This window comes from Vulpes lagopus, chromosome 7 (assembly GCF_018345385.1).
Source record: "Vulpes lagopus strain Blue_001 chromosome 7, ASM1834538v1, whole genome shotgun sequence".
Classification (NCBI taxonomy): domain Eukaryota; kingdom Metazoa; phylum Chordata; class Mammalia; order Carnivora; family Canidae; genus Vulpes; species Vulpes lagopus.
The window spans coordinates 55,540,776-55,554,960 of NC_054830.1; the positions used below are offsets into that span (position 1 = coordinate 55,540,776).

Genomic DNA, 14,185 nt, shown 5'->3' on the forward strand with positions numbered 1-14,185 from the left:
AGATTGACCCCTGTGTCAGGCTCTGCCCTCAATAAAGTCTGCTTGGGATTCTCCCTCCCTCTCCCTCTGCTAATTGCCCCCCAACGGCTGCATGTACACACTTTCTCTAAAATAAATCTTAAAAGAAAATAACAGTAGGTAATGACAAAAAAAAAAAAAAAAGGTGTGTAGTATATACAATATACTTCTTTTAGGGATCCCTGGGTGGCACAGGGGTTTGGTGCCTGCCTTTGGCCCAGGGCGCAATCCTGGAGACCCGGGATCGAATCCCACGTCGGGCTCCCGGTGCATGGAGCCTGCTTCTCCCTCTGCCTGTGTCTCTGCCTCTCTCTCTCTCTCGCTCTGTGACTACCATAAATAAATAAAAGTTAAAAAAAAAAAAAACAATATACTTCTTTCAAAAAAAACAAGTTACCGAAGAGTGTACATTGTATGATCACATTTAAATATAAACAAGATTGGAAGTATAACCACCAAATTACCCAGAAGGGTAAGAGAGAACTATTCACTTACCACTGTAATTTAGAAACAAATCCGTTTTAGGAAAAATCTAACCACCTATATAGTGCGATAACTCTTGCCCCTCATAAAGAAGTCAATGAGCAGGACCTCCATGTGGGTGATAGCTTTTAAAATGGCTTAAAGGGTCCTCAAAGTTTCCTGTAGCATCATCTTGTCAGTTGGGATATTGCAAAAGCCACTGCAGTATGATCAAAAGCCAAAGAAAGCCAAAATATAAAATGAGAGCCAATCTGCTACTCTTGTTTTGCAGAAGTGGAAATGGAAGCTTAGTAACTTATTTAAGAGCCATAGTGTGGCCCTGCTTAAGAAAGTCTCTTCAGGGATGCCTGGGTGGCTCAGTGGTTTAGTGTGTGTCTTCGGCTCAGGGCATGATCCTGGAGTCCTGGGATGGAGTCCCACATCGGGCTCCCTGCACAAAGCCTGCTTCTCCCTCTACTTATGTCTCTGCCTCTCCCTCTCCCTCTCTCTCTCTCTCTGTGTGTCCCTCATGAATAAAAAAAATCTTAGGGCAGCCCAGGTGGCTCAACGGTTTAGCGCCGCCTTCAGCCCAGAGCATAATCCTGGAGACCCAGGATTGAGTCCCACGTCAGGCTCCCTGCATGGAGCCTGCTTCTCCCTCTGCCTGTGACTTTGCCTCTTTCTCTCTATGAGTCTCTCGTGAATAAATAAATAAAATAAGAAAAGAAAAGAAAAGAAAAGAAAAGAAAAGAAAAGAAAAGAAAAGAAAAGAAAAGAAAAGAAAAGAAAAGAAAAGAGAAGAAAGAAAAGAAAAGAAAAGGAAAAAGAAAGAAAGAAAGAAAAGAAAGAAAAGAAAAGAAAAGAAAAGAAAAGAAAAGAAAAGAAAAGAGAAAAGAAAAAAGAAAAAAGAAAAGAAAAGAAAGAAAAGAAAAAAGACAAGACTCTGCAATCCTATAGCTTCTGGCCTACTGATTTCAAGCAATGTGAAGAATTTACAGATATTTCTTTTTTTCAGCCAGAGAACGCAACAGATGTGCACGCGCACACACACACACACACACACACACACACACACACATCAAAAGCCATTTGGAGGACATATTTTCAGTTCTTTCCTTCAAATGATGAGCTTTGGGGGAAAACATAAATTAATATCTACCCTGAAGCCCCTCTCCTAGAGTAGGCAAATGCATACACAAAATGAACATAAGACACATATATGAAATACAAGTCACAGGTGTTCAGTGAAAGCTGAGAGTAGCCACAAAAAGCTTTAAAAATGGAGCTCGTGGTACCTGAGCCAGGCAGGATGCCAAAAGAAGAACACTGAAATGAAGGGAAGTGACAGGAGCCAAGCTGAAGGAAGCAGGGAATGTGTGGCAAGGAACAAGTAAGTAAAACAATTTAGGATAAATAAAACAATACAAGGTGTGCATCAGAGAAAGGACAAAACCAGGAAGACAAACCAGAGGCAGTGTGTGAAGAGACATAACCAAGGGCAATGGAAAACCAAGGGTTCTCTGGGCAGGGAAGGAACAACCTAAGGAGTACTTTTAAGACTGATAGTGCTTTACAAGAAGGGGGGTGGGGGGCTGAGAAATCAGTAAAAAGATATCTACTAAGTCTATAGGATTCCAGCACTGAAAACATGGAAGGCAAGGGAATACTCAGACTCAATGGTTTCTTTCACACCTGCTTCTGCAAAAGGTATTTCAAGGCACTTGAATGGAGATTATCACACATCATTTAAAAGAAATACAGATTTCTTAGGCTAGGTGATCTGTCAGTGAGGCAAGGTGGTATCCTTTTCCACATTTAAATTGCCACTTGACTGGAATGAGAATCTACAAATGAGGCATTCTTTCCCCCAACAGCTATTACCTATTAACAGCAAGCCACTGTAAAACTAGTACTATTTCCCAAATATTTCCAACTCTGTGCTTTCCGGGTCCACAGCAGAATCACAGTTCTTGATCTCTTGTGTGGTGTGACTCATTCTGGCCAGTGAGCGAGAAGCTGAAGTGACGTGTCATTCTGGGGTGGAACATTAACTGCAGGAGCAAGACCCTCCAGTATTTCTTTTCCACTTTGCCAAGATATGCAACAATATTCCGTACCATGGCTGCCCCTTCAACTGAAGTAGGAATGATGCAAAGCCTCTGGAAAATTTATGTTGCACATGCTGCATGAACAGAAAATAAACCTATGTTGCTTTCAACCATTTTGAAGTTATTATTTGTTGCAGAATAACCTAGCCTATTCAGTCTTATACAGCTGGAAAATTCACTACCTGGAAAAAACTTACATTTCAAAAGAAGTAGTCAAAGCATCCCTCTTAAAAAAAAAAAAAAAAAAAACTTACTAGGGATGCCTGGGTAGCTCAGCGGTTGAGTGTCTGCCTTCAGCTCAGGGTGTGATCCCGGGTTTGGGGATCAAGTCCCACATCAGGCACCCTGAGAGGAGTGTGCTTCTCCCTCTGTCTGTATCTCTGCCTCTCTTCTCTGTATCTCTCATAAATAAATAAATAAAACTCTTAAAAAAAAAAAAACTTAAACTGAACAATAAAATTTACACAGGCTGCTCTTCCAGAGAAGATGTATGTTATTTTCCTCATGACCATTAGGGTTAAAGAAACATCTGGCAACTTGGAATATGGAGTGCCAGTTCCAACCTCACTATTCAGGCCTCCATGATACTGAGCATGTCCTTTTGGGCCATTTCCTCATCTGAAAAGAGATGGTCACAATTCATGCTGCTTGAATTGAATGCTGAAGTGAAGCTGAAAACAAGGTAACAGGTGAGCTCTGTAAGAGACTGATCATACATACCTTTGTTCCTTGTATCAGTCATGTGGAAGGGGGAAAAAAAAAAAAACTAAAGCAACTTTTACAAAGGAGTAAGTTCCCTGCAAAGCAATTCTCGTTAAGAGGACTTTGCAGCCCAGCCTAGATTCTTGACTATGATGCACCCCACTGCTCTCAAGCTTTCTAAAGGCAGGTACCAAATCAAGAGCTGAGTTTTTAGCCAGAGACGTGGACGATGGTGCCTTTTCCCCCTCTTTTTTGGTAAAACAGATTGGAAAGCAGAGACAGTAAAACAGTTACACAGAACTATTTCCTATAGCTCAAAGCTTTTGCTAGCAACCTTAGTTTATCTCAAGCATTTACCTAGTAAAATAGATTATCCATAAATTGGTAAGAGGAGCTCAAAATGGGCCAGCAGGCTAAAGAGGAAAATCAAATTGTTCTGTCTTCATCCCATCCGTCCCAAGCCAACTCCTTTTAATGTGTTAAAGGCACTTATGTGGAAGCATCTCTTTCAAGGTTTAAACACATTTGTATTTGAGTCCTAGTCCCACTAATCTCTCAACACGTATTTCTCTAGGTAAATTATAACATCAAAGTCATTCCTTATCCGTAACTGGGATACCACCTGCCTTAATCAGTAGGGTACTGAGGTTTAAGTGAGAGGATGCCCTATCCTAGCACTACCTAGTGAAGTACCACTTTGTTAAACATAGACCCTTCAAGAAGGCACTGGAGTGCCTCCCCTCCCCCACTCCATCTGGCCCCCATACATACAGTCTTTCCCAATTTGGAGATACTGCAGCTACTCCATCTGCCTTAGCATTTCCCTACCTCCATTCATTTGCTTGTGCCATTCCCTCCAACTATAATGGGTTTCCCAAGTCTCCTTCCATACCAAAACTCCACTCAGCATCTACCGAACCAAGACATCTGAACACCTCTGGCATTTTCTTTAAGCTATTTTTATGACTTCCATCCGCCTTGTTTTACAATCATTTCTAAACCTCCAGTGATCTTTATTTTATATTCCCCACAGCTGCCAGCAGTGTTTTCTTACACCAGACAATAAAAATCTGTCAAATGAATACAGAACACAGTTTAGCATCCAGAAAAGCTCTACATATTAATCACTGGCCCAGAAGCATAACTTACAAATAGTAACTTACTGTGCAAAGTTAGAACTGGAAAAAAAAAATTTAAGTTTACTGAGTAGTGTTTCAAGATCTATCCTAGAATGATTCATCCCTGCTCTCCAGGAGTTTAGAGGTTTTTTTTTTTTGGGGGGGGGGGGTAGGGAGGGAGGAAAAGTCATGTAATATTATTTCAACCAAACTAGGTCTATAGTAGATGTACAAAGCTCAAGATCACTCAGCCAGAAAACTGCTGGTCAAACACCAGTATCTAAATGGTCAGTCAGAGACACCTGGGTGCTCAGCGGTTGAGCATCTGTCTGCCTTTGGCTCAGGGTGTGATCCTGGAGACCCAGGATCGAGTCCTGCATCGGGCTCCCTGCATGGAGTCTGCCTCTCCCTCTGCCTGTGTGTCTCTGCCCCTCTCTCTGTCTCTCTCTCTCTCTCGAATAAATAAATCTATAAAAAAAAATAAAATAAATGGTCAGCCAGAATATGCAAACAGACCTATTTCTAGTATGTGTATGAATGAATCCAATATTTTCTAGTACATGTATGAATGAATCCAATATTTTCAGGGCTCAAGCTTAGATCAAAGAAGAATCTGAATGAAAGCACTGTTTATTATGGCTAGATTTATACCCTACAGATGATACTTTTGGGCCAATTCCACCACCAGGAATGGATCCAGATCATAAATGCAAAAACTAATCCACAACTATGGAGGACTAACCACTCACTAGACAGAAACCAATCTGCTTTTCTAACCCTAACAGATTTACGAAGCATTTACAAGAGGTTGTCTCAAACTTTAACACGCTTAGCTCCTTAAACAACTTCTCTACTCCCTCAAGGATTGTCTATACTGGTACTGAATGGGGCTATAAAAAGTAGGCTCCTACCCAGGCGGCAAAAAAAAAAAAAAAGAAAAAAGAAAAAGACGACAATTGTTAACAAAGATGTGGAATATTTGGAACTCTCAATAGTGCTGGTGGGAGTGAAAGCTGGTACAACAATTGGATAATTGAAAGCATCTACCAAAGTGTAATACACTTATGGGCTGAATTGTATCCCCACCAAATTCATTTGTTAAAGTCCTAACCCCCAACACCTCAAAATGTGATGATCTTTGGAGACAGGGACTTTAAAGATATGATTTGAGGTTAAATGAGGTCATGAGGATGAGCTCTATTCAATATGACTGATGCCCTTATAAGAGATTAGGATACAACAGGTACAGTGGAAAGACCATGTGAGGACACAGGAAGATAGCCACATACAAGCTAAGAAGACAAGTCTCTAAACAAGTCAAACCTACCAACACCTTGATCTTGAGCTTCTAGTTTCCAGAATTATAGGAAAAGAAATTTCTTTTGGTTAAGCCTGTGGTATTTGCTACAGCACTCCCACAAAAGAATACAGATACATACCCTAAAACTCAGCCTTTCCTCTGCTTGGTATTAACGTAATAGAAATATGTTAGTTAAAAGACAGACACAAGAACATTCATACAGCATGATTTGTAACAGCCATAAATTTAAAACTATCCAAATGCACATCAATAAATTAATAAATACATTATGGTATACCACATAATAGAATACTTCTGAGCAATGAAGATGGAGTTTACAACTGCACTGAATGCAAAACACAACAATGGATCGAAGAAATCAGACAAAGAATATGTAGTGTGTGATTCCATTTATACAAAGTCCAAATGCAGCAAAATCACACTATAATGTTCAAAACCAGCAGACTCATTACGCTGGGAGGATGGGAGGATAATGACTTGAAGGAGTCACAAGGAGGCTTCTAAGTTTATAAAAAATATCCAAGTTCACTTATTTGTGTACTTTTCCGTATGTCCTACTTCAAATTCAAAGTTTACTAACATATAGAAATGAAAAATTACTTAAAAATAGGAGCAACACTTTACTTATCAAGTGTCACCACACCAAATAACTATTCTTGAACTGGATGCATCAGGTTCTTTACCAGTTGCCATTAAACATACAAAAAACACAGCTAGTCTCATGATGCCCAGCTTCCTATCACTGAGTGTTTTTTTAGGAAAGATCCCATAGGTCAAAGACCCAAGAGTGTTCAGTCCCCCCACAGTTAAATTACCATACTGTATCTTATTCAACTGCATAAAAGAAAGATTAAAGTATACATTCATAGGAAGAAAATAACCAGTTAACACTGTGGTCTTCCTCTGGGTAGTGAATCAATTTCTTTTTACTTCTTCTTTTCCCTGGGGGGGGGGGGTGTTCGCCCTCTTTTTTTTCTTAAAAATAATTGACTTGTTTACTAATCAGCAAAAGAGAAACATAATTTTATTAAAGATTTATTTATTTTAGAGAGAGCACATGTGGGCATAAGCAGGTGGTAGGGGAGAGGGAGAGAATCCTAGAGCCCCCTCCCTGCTAAGCCCCAAGTGGGGCTCTATTGCAGGACCCCAAGATCATGACTTGAGCCAGAAATGAAAGAGCCACTTAAGCCAACTAAGCCAGGGGTCCCAAGAAATGTCATCCTAAATAAAAGGTAGTGGGGGGTGCCTGGCTGGCTCAGTGGGAGGAACACGTGACTCTTAATCTTGGGGTTGTAAGTTTAAGCCCCATGTCGAGTGTAGAGATAACAAGAAAAAACCAAAACTTTAAATTGTAAGTACTACACAAACACTAAAAAGCATTTAGAAACAAGTATTGTGTAAGAAGGTTTCCACAGAATGTTAATACTCTTTAGCAACGGTCAACTGAATGGCAACAGTCATAGGATGAGTGGCTCTTAACTTGTAGGCTGTCCAAATGACCCAGGGTAATTTCCGGGGTCCTCAGATCTGTAAGTGCATATAGAGCACTGCTGGTACATTGACTAAATACCATATCTAAGAGGCACTACTTTTTAAATAAATTCTATGCTGTTACAACTGGGTTTTTAAAAGGTTAATTCATATTGGCTTTATCATGTACTCTCAAATTACTCAAACTAAAGTTCATCAAATGGAAATAAACTTTTAATTAAAATTGCACACAAAAATTAGAAACAAACAATGTAGCTATTTAGCTCACAATGTAATTTTTAAAGGATTACCAACCCAACTGAGCTGAACAACTCCAGGAAAGCCAGTAGCAAGCACAAGCCATCTTTACTTGAAGGATCAGGGAGAACAGAGAAGCTCCACTGTTTCTGGTAGCAATCACACAAGCAAGCTCATTTGAGAGCCAAGTGAGGTTACAGAATTCCTAACACTGTCAGGTCCCCAGGCCTCCCTTACCATGCCTCCTCAGTCTTGCTCTGCCAGAACAGCAAGCAGTCTGAGTCGACCAGGAAATGGACAACAAAGTCAGACTGAGCTCCACAACAGTGACCACATCACCAAAACAGCCTAGGAGAGGCTTGAGGTCCCTTGCATTAAGAACTGCATCCTCAGGCAAATGAGCAAGGCCAACACTGTATGCCACCACTGGAACCAAGTCCCAAGCTTTCTTCCTCCCCTACAGAGACATTCTGTAAGTAGTTATTCTTAAATTTGTTTTTGAAATCACAGCCTGAGTACTAAAACTGAAACTAGTCAGAGGCACTGCTAAAAAGCCTACTCTGATTTCACCCACCACACATCACGTTTACCTTTGATTCACAAATCACACTGACCACAACCACCATGAAGACGTTTTAAAACACAAATGCAAGCTATTTTTCTGTGTTTAGGAAAAAGCAGAAAATAGAAGGAAGATGTGAGAGCAAAAACTGAAGAGATCAACACGTTGCAAAATGTGTCTGCAGCAAACTGCAGACAGGCATGGAGATCTGGGAGATGGCAGTAACAGATGATTGTCTGCTAACACACGATGGCTGACCCGGAACACAATAGCAACCTTACATGGGTGATGAGAGTCTGCAGAAAGCCAGCAGCCACAAGGGGGGGGGGGGGGGGTGCTCATCTCTACAGCTTTGGTCTCCTTCAGAGGATGACATCAGTACCAAGGGGAACCACCAGTTAGCCTTACTCTGGAGGACTCGTCTTTACTTCCCCAGAAAACGCTGCCTGTCTGTATGTAACTCCTAGTCCAATATTTGGTCAAATCCAAAGCCTTTTTTGTTGAATTGTACAGATGTAGAGTTAAACACTTTATCACAGAATAATGGTAAATACTTATGTCAAATCTCAGAAAGAAACCGTGCATAAGAAGACTATCACAAGAGTGTGGTCTGAGTTTGCTACACCTTTGCACAGAAAGGCTAATACTAAATAGAAGGGTAGAAATGACAGCACAATTCTCTTGGAGATTAGAAGCTAATCAATAATCAAAACCAAGTTTTTGCTTCACTTGGTGATGGGATTGCGAATCGGCTTCAAAGCCACACTTTATTATAAAACAATGCTTTTGATTACAGGGTTTGGGGGCTTAGGCCTCGTTGGCATGAAAAAACGTAAACAAAACAAGCAAATGCCCAAGTGACTGCTAACAATTACCTAGAGAGGTATACTAACAAAACTATTTTTAGAGTGTCTTCTCTACATTCCACCCTTCTGTTTGTTTGCTCATGAAGTTCTACACAAACATAAAACTTACATCTCCTTTTAAAGAAGGGGAGCCAGAGCAGTGGCAGGAGTTGGGGTGGCGTAGGGCTTTATTTAGTAAAATACTGGGACTATAAATGGTGGACACTATATTAAACTTTCTTCATCGGCTAAAAAAAAATAATAATAATCCACCATGCCAAATGTGCTTTTGCTCCAAGAGCACAGCAACAGCAAACGTTTACAGTGTCAAATAGCAGTGACAAGAATTCCCTCAAGTGAAGGACAAAATGCCAGTACAGCAAAAGGAAAAACATATTTAGTCTTGAAGGTTTCTCTTCCAAAGACGTGACCAATTTGGAACTGTAACGTTATCCTCTATACTCTCAAGAGCAAATCATACAAATGCTATTACAATTAACAAAGCCTTCAAGTTGGCCAGAACATCAGACTGCCTACTATGGATTCACATGCAGTGATGAGAAAAGATTCCTTTTCCAAAAGCCTCAGGTTCTATCACCAAGCCATTCCACAACAGAATTCCTGGCCATGATCAAACGCCATTTTTAAATTCCTTCAGGACAATAACCACACCTGTCTCCCTGAGTCAATAACCAGTGATGCCTAATACATGGTAGATACTCAAAACATCTCTGAATGAAAAAGTGCTCATCATTACTCTCTAAGTTCAAACACTATTTAAGACTACCGTATTTATTACTCGCTTAAATATATCAGTTTGTTATATATATTGATATATTTAACGGAGTGATACCCAAATATAACCTTGGGTAGCAAAGTTTAAAAAGAAACTAAATTAGAATGCAATAGGATTGGGAGAACTAAGCTTTAGCTTGGACAGTATCTTCAGAAATACAACTCACCTTCCAGTTCTCAGACTCAAATCTGAACAAAGTCTCCCAAGTCTGAAGAGAAACACACTAATAGGAGACTCTATTAATCCATGGATGATAAGTCATGAGGCTAATCAGCTGCTTAAGTCACAAGGAAAAGACAAGAGGCTGTTCTTTTGGAATCCAAAGAGAAGATACAGTATTTTCAACAGGACAGAACCAACTGACTAGACACCCATGTACTAAGGTTTTAAGAAAGGTTCACATGGCAGGATTGCCAGGCTTAATTCATTTCACAAAACATTTACTTATCAAAAATTTTCAGACCTCAATTAAGCACTTTGCTAAAACTGCAGAGCTTCTAATCTACTGCCACTACAGTACAAGAAAAAAGTTGTGTTAAAAGTCACAACCGCAAATGGAACATTTTATGATTTTAAGGTAGCACTAAGTTGGCTGTAAAGCAGAACCGAAGGAGGATTTCAAATGGCATCACTGGAAACAAAGGAGGCGGAGAGAGGAAGATGCCAGGTGACAAAAGATAGATCACAAACTTCAGGAGCATCGGAAAGCAATACAACCCAGACTGAGCACAGTACTCCGGAGTCTGCCTGCCTGGGCTGGACTCTCCGCTCCATTACTTATTAGCTGGATGACCTTGGACAAACAACTTAACCTCTCCATTCTTCGACAATTATGGTACCTCAGAGGGCTGTTCTGAGAATCAAACACAAAAATCTATGCAAAGGTCTTGCCACGCTGCCCAGAATACAACCAGCGCTCAAATGTTTGCAATTATTCTTCTCAATTTTCCACCTTTACGAACCACTAGGCATCAAGGCCCCCAATGCGGTGGGATCCAAATATAGCTCTAGAGTCAGCCACCATCTCTCACCCAGTAAGTTTGAAAACTTCCTTCGGGATTGACCACAACACATTTAGGACAACAAGCCCCCTGTCTACCAGAGCCAGAGGCGTCTCACAGGTATACAAGCGCTTGGGGCGAGCCCAGTGCACGTGACCTGACTCACCGCCTTGACTCAGTTGCCGTCAGGGAACCTCCCGCACTAACAGGGTCAGGAACGTGCCTCGGCCCCGGGCGCCTGTTGGCAAGGCCCGCGCGGTCAGCGGCGCCCCGGGCCAGCGTCCCCGGACGAGGCAGCGGGCGGGGTCGGCTCCGACACACTCCGCTCGCGGCTCCCAGGGACTCGGCCCAGCGCGTCCCACCGCGGCGCAGGCCCTCAGTGTCGGGAGGCCACCCAAATCAGGAGACACTCCGGATCCGAGGTCTTGACGCTACCGGCAAACCAGGCGTCCCAGACAGCCGGCCCGCGGTCCGCAACTCGACCAGAGGTCACACCCGGCGACCTCTGACCTCCTCCCCGGCCGGGTGCGGTCCGGGCCTGGTCTCGGGCCCCGAGCTCCGCAGGGTTTCCCCACGGGGCCTGTACCGGGCCCAGAGCCGCCCCAAACTACAGGCGACGGGAGGCCCAAGCGACCGAGGAGCTAAGGAGGGGGATGGGGCCAGGCCACCGGCCAGGCTGGGCCCGCTGCTTACCGCAGCCGCTCCGCTGGAGGCTCCGGGCCGGGCGCGTCGCTAGGGCTCCCGCGGAGGAAGAGGAGCAAGGATGGACAGGGGCCGAGGACAAGTCCAAATTCCGGTTCCGGCGGCCTCCTCGGCACTCCCCAGGCCTTCAATGCCGCCGCTGCCGCCGCCTTGGGCTTTATGGCCAAGACTCCGGCTCCGCTCCCACTTCCGCCACCGCCGCCGCCCCGAGCGGAAGTACCTGTCACGAGACTCTAGACGCCAAGAGTGCGGGGAAGGAGCCCCGCCTCAATATTGCGTCACGTTCCGGCCGCCTCTGGGCTGAACCTGGATCACGTGGTGCAAACATGTCTGCCCCCAGGCAGTTGTCGCCATCTTTGAGGCTCGTACAATGAGGAGGACGACGCCATGTTGAATCCAAGAACCGATGTCTCGGCCATCTCCCCGGTGTCCCCGGAATAACGAAAGCCAGGGAAGAGGACGAGATTAAACTGGCCCTAACAGTAGTGTCCCTCTGCAGAAGGCACAGATCAGTCAACTAAGTAATCCTACTATGTGCCCTGAGCTCTTCCGGATCAGCAAAGCAGCATGCTCTAGGAATGGGCTTTCTCATTGAGAAAGTAGTGGGAGATAAGAGAGTGATTATTTGACACACTTGCAATGCTTTGGGAAAGGGTACCCCTATTTACTGAACACCTACCATGGCCCTATACTGCACCTTGGATCATCTCTATTTGTCCTCACTTTAGCCGCTTAAGGAGAGATTATTTTCACCATTTTGCAAATAGGGAACAGAGACCCACCACACGTCACTTGACCTCACTCTCACACTTAAGTGGTAGAGTGGGATGAGAACCAAGGGGTGTCTGATGTCAATGTGCATGATCTAGTAGACCTGAAACAACTGCACTAATGGTGTAACAGAGTGGTAGAGACAGGAAGGTGAATTAGGTATTACCAGAACATTTCCTATGGCAGAAGAGAGGGTCCAAGAAAATGGAAAAATAGTGTAACCCAACTAACCTGAGGTTGCTCCTTAATGAGTCACAGATACACCAGATGGAGTTGTCTCACAAAGTAAACTTTATTTGCAGCAAATAAGGAAATTGTTGGGAAATAACTGCCAAATCCATGGCTCATGGATCAAGGGTGAATGGGTTCCTATTATTTGGGGTTAGGATGATTGTTTAGATAGGGAAGCCTTGTCATCGAATGTAGAGGTGGGCAAAAGGAGGTGCTTGTGTCTTAAGGAAACATGCCTACACAAACATGCATTGTATTTTATATATATAAAGCTTGTGCTCCTCCTTGGGTCGAGATTTTACTATTATAACAAGGTAACTTGGTCACTCTGTGGGTCACTCCATGGTCCGTCTGCATAGGCATGAGGGTTAAGTTCAAACTGGTCTGTGTGATCTGGGCAGTTGTTATTGTTTGAGGGGCATTTTGGTTTCCATCAGGGAATATTATGCCCCTCGGATCTTTTGCCTGAGTTAAAAGACAAGCTGGAAAGAAGAACCTAAGGAAAAATGTGAGACCCATCAGTGAGTACAATAAGCAGGTAGACAGTAAAGGTCAGGTTTCAGAGTCCAGCTGGTGACAACAGCTCAAGACTCTGAGCTTACTATTAAAGGTGAGACAATAGGGCAGCCCGGGTGGCCCAGCCATTTAGTGCCTCCTTCCGCCCAGGACATGATCCTGGAGACCTGGGATTGAGTCGAGTCCCACATCAGGCTCCCTGCATGGAGCCTGCTTCTCCCTCTGCCTGTGTCTCTGCCTCTGTGTGTGTGTGTGTCTCTCATGAATAAATAAATAAAATATAAATAAATAAATAAATAAATAAATAAATAAATAAATAAATAAATAAATACAATAAAGTTGTACACTATACAGCTCTCAAGAGGATAGGACATACTACCATACTACCAAAGACCCACCCCATCTGAACACATTCAGATCAACTCAGAACTTTATCTCCATCTTCAACATCATACTCTTCTCATAGTTTTTTCCTGTCTTGGTTCATGAAAACTTTATTCTTTCAGTTGCTCACTCCACAAAAAACTTTGGAATCATTCTTGTCTTCTGTGGTGGGTTGAATAAGTGACCTACAAAAAGATAAGCCTACGTCCTGGAACCTGTGGATATGGTTCGATTTACAAAAAGGTACTTGCAAATGTAATTAAGGATCTCAAGATGAGAGCATCCTGGATTATCAGGTGAGTTCTACATCCAATGACAAGTTTCCTTATAAGATACACATGGAGTGCAAACACACAGAGAAAAGAAGTCCACCTGAAGATGGAGTCAAAGATTGGAATGAGTAGCCACAGGCCAAAGAATGCTGACAGCCATCAGAAGCTGAAAAAGCCAAGGAAAAGGAGGGATGTTGATTTTGAATTTCCTATTTAGGTTGTATGAGAGAATACATTTCTGTTGTTTTAAGCCACCAAGCTTGTGGTGATTTCTTACAGAAGTCCTAGAAAATGAATTTAACTCCTTTTTCTCTGGTACCCCTCATCCACAGCCTTCAAAAGATATTCAGAACATGACTACTTTTTACTATCTCTGCTATTACCACCTGGTCTGAACCTCTATCATTTCTCCCCTGCAGTATTGCAAAAAAACCTTGGTTTCCCACTCCCATGTGACCCTTTGCCATTTCTTAAACAGCAGCCAAAGTAATTCTATAAAAATGTCAAACCATTATTCTCCTCCTCAAATTCTTCCCATAAATCAGACTAAAACTAAAAGCTTTGACCCCAAAATACCTCTCTGACCTCATCTCCTTCTAATATCCCCTCAGATCAGTCTTCTCAAACTATACTAGTTTATGAAAAGAG

The 14,185-nt window shown here is 42.7% G+C and overlaps 1 protein-coding gene across 1 annotated transcript in view; it reads right to left on the minus strand.

Annotated features, from left to right (window-relative positions):
• The window catches only part of RAB7A (RAB7A, member RAS oncogene family), a 70,142-nt gene extending 58,564 nt beyond the window's left edge, over positions 1–11,578 (minus strand). The window contains exon 1 of the mRNA XM_041761685.1: positions 11,355–11,578. The gene's annotated coding sequence lies outside the window, so the exon portion shown is untranslated. The remainder of the gene's footprint in view (positions 1–11,354) is intronic.
• Positions 11,579–14,185: the final 2,607 nt, after the last annotated feature.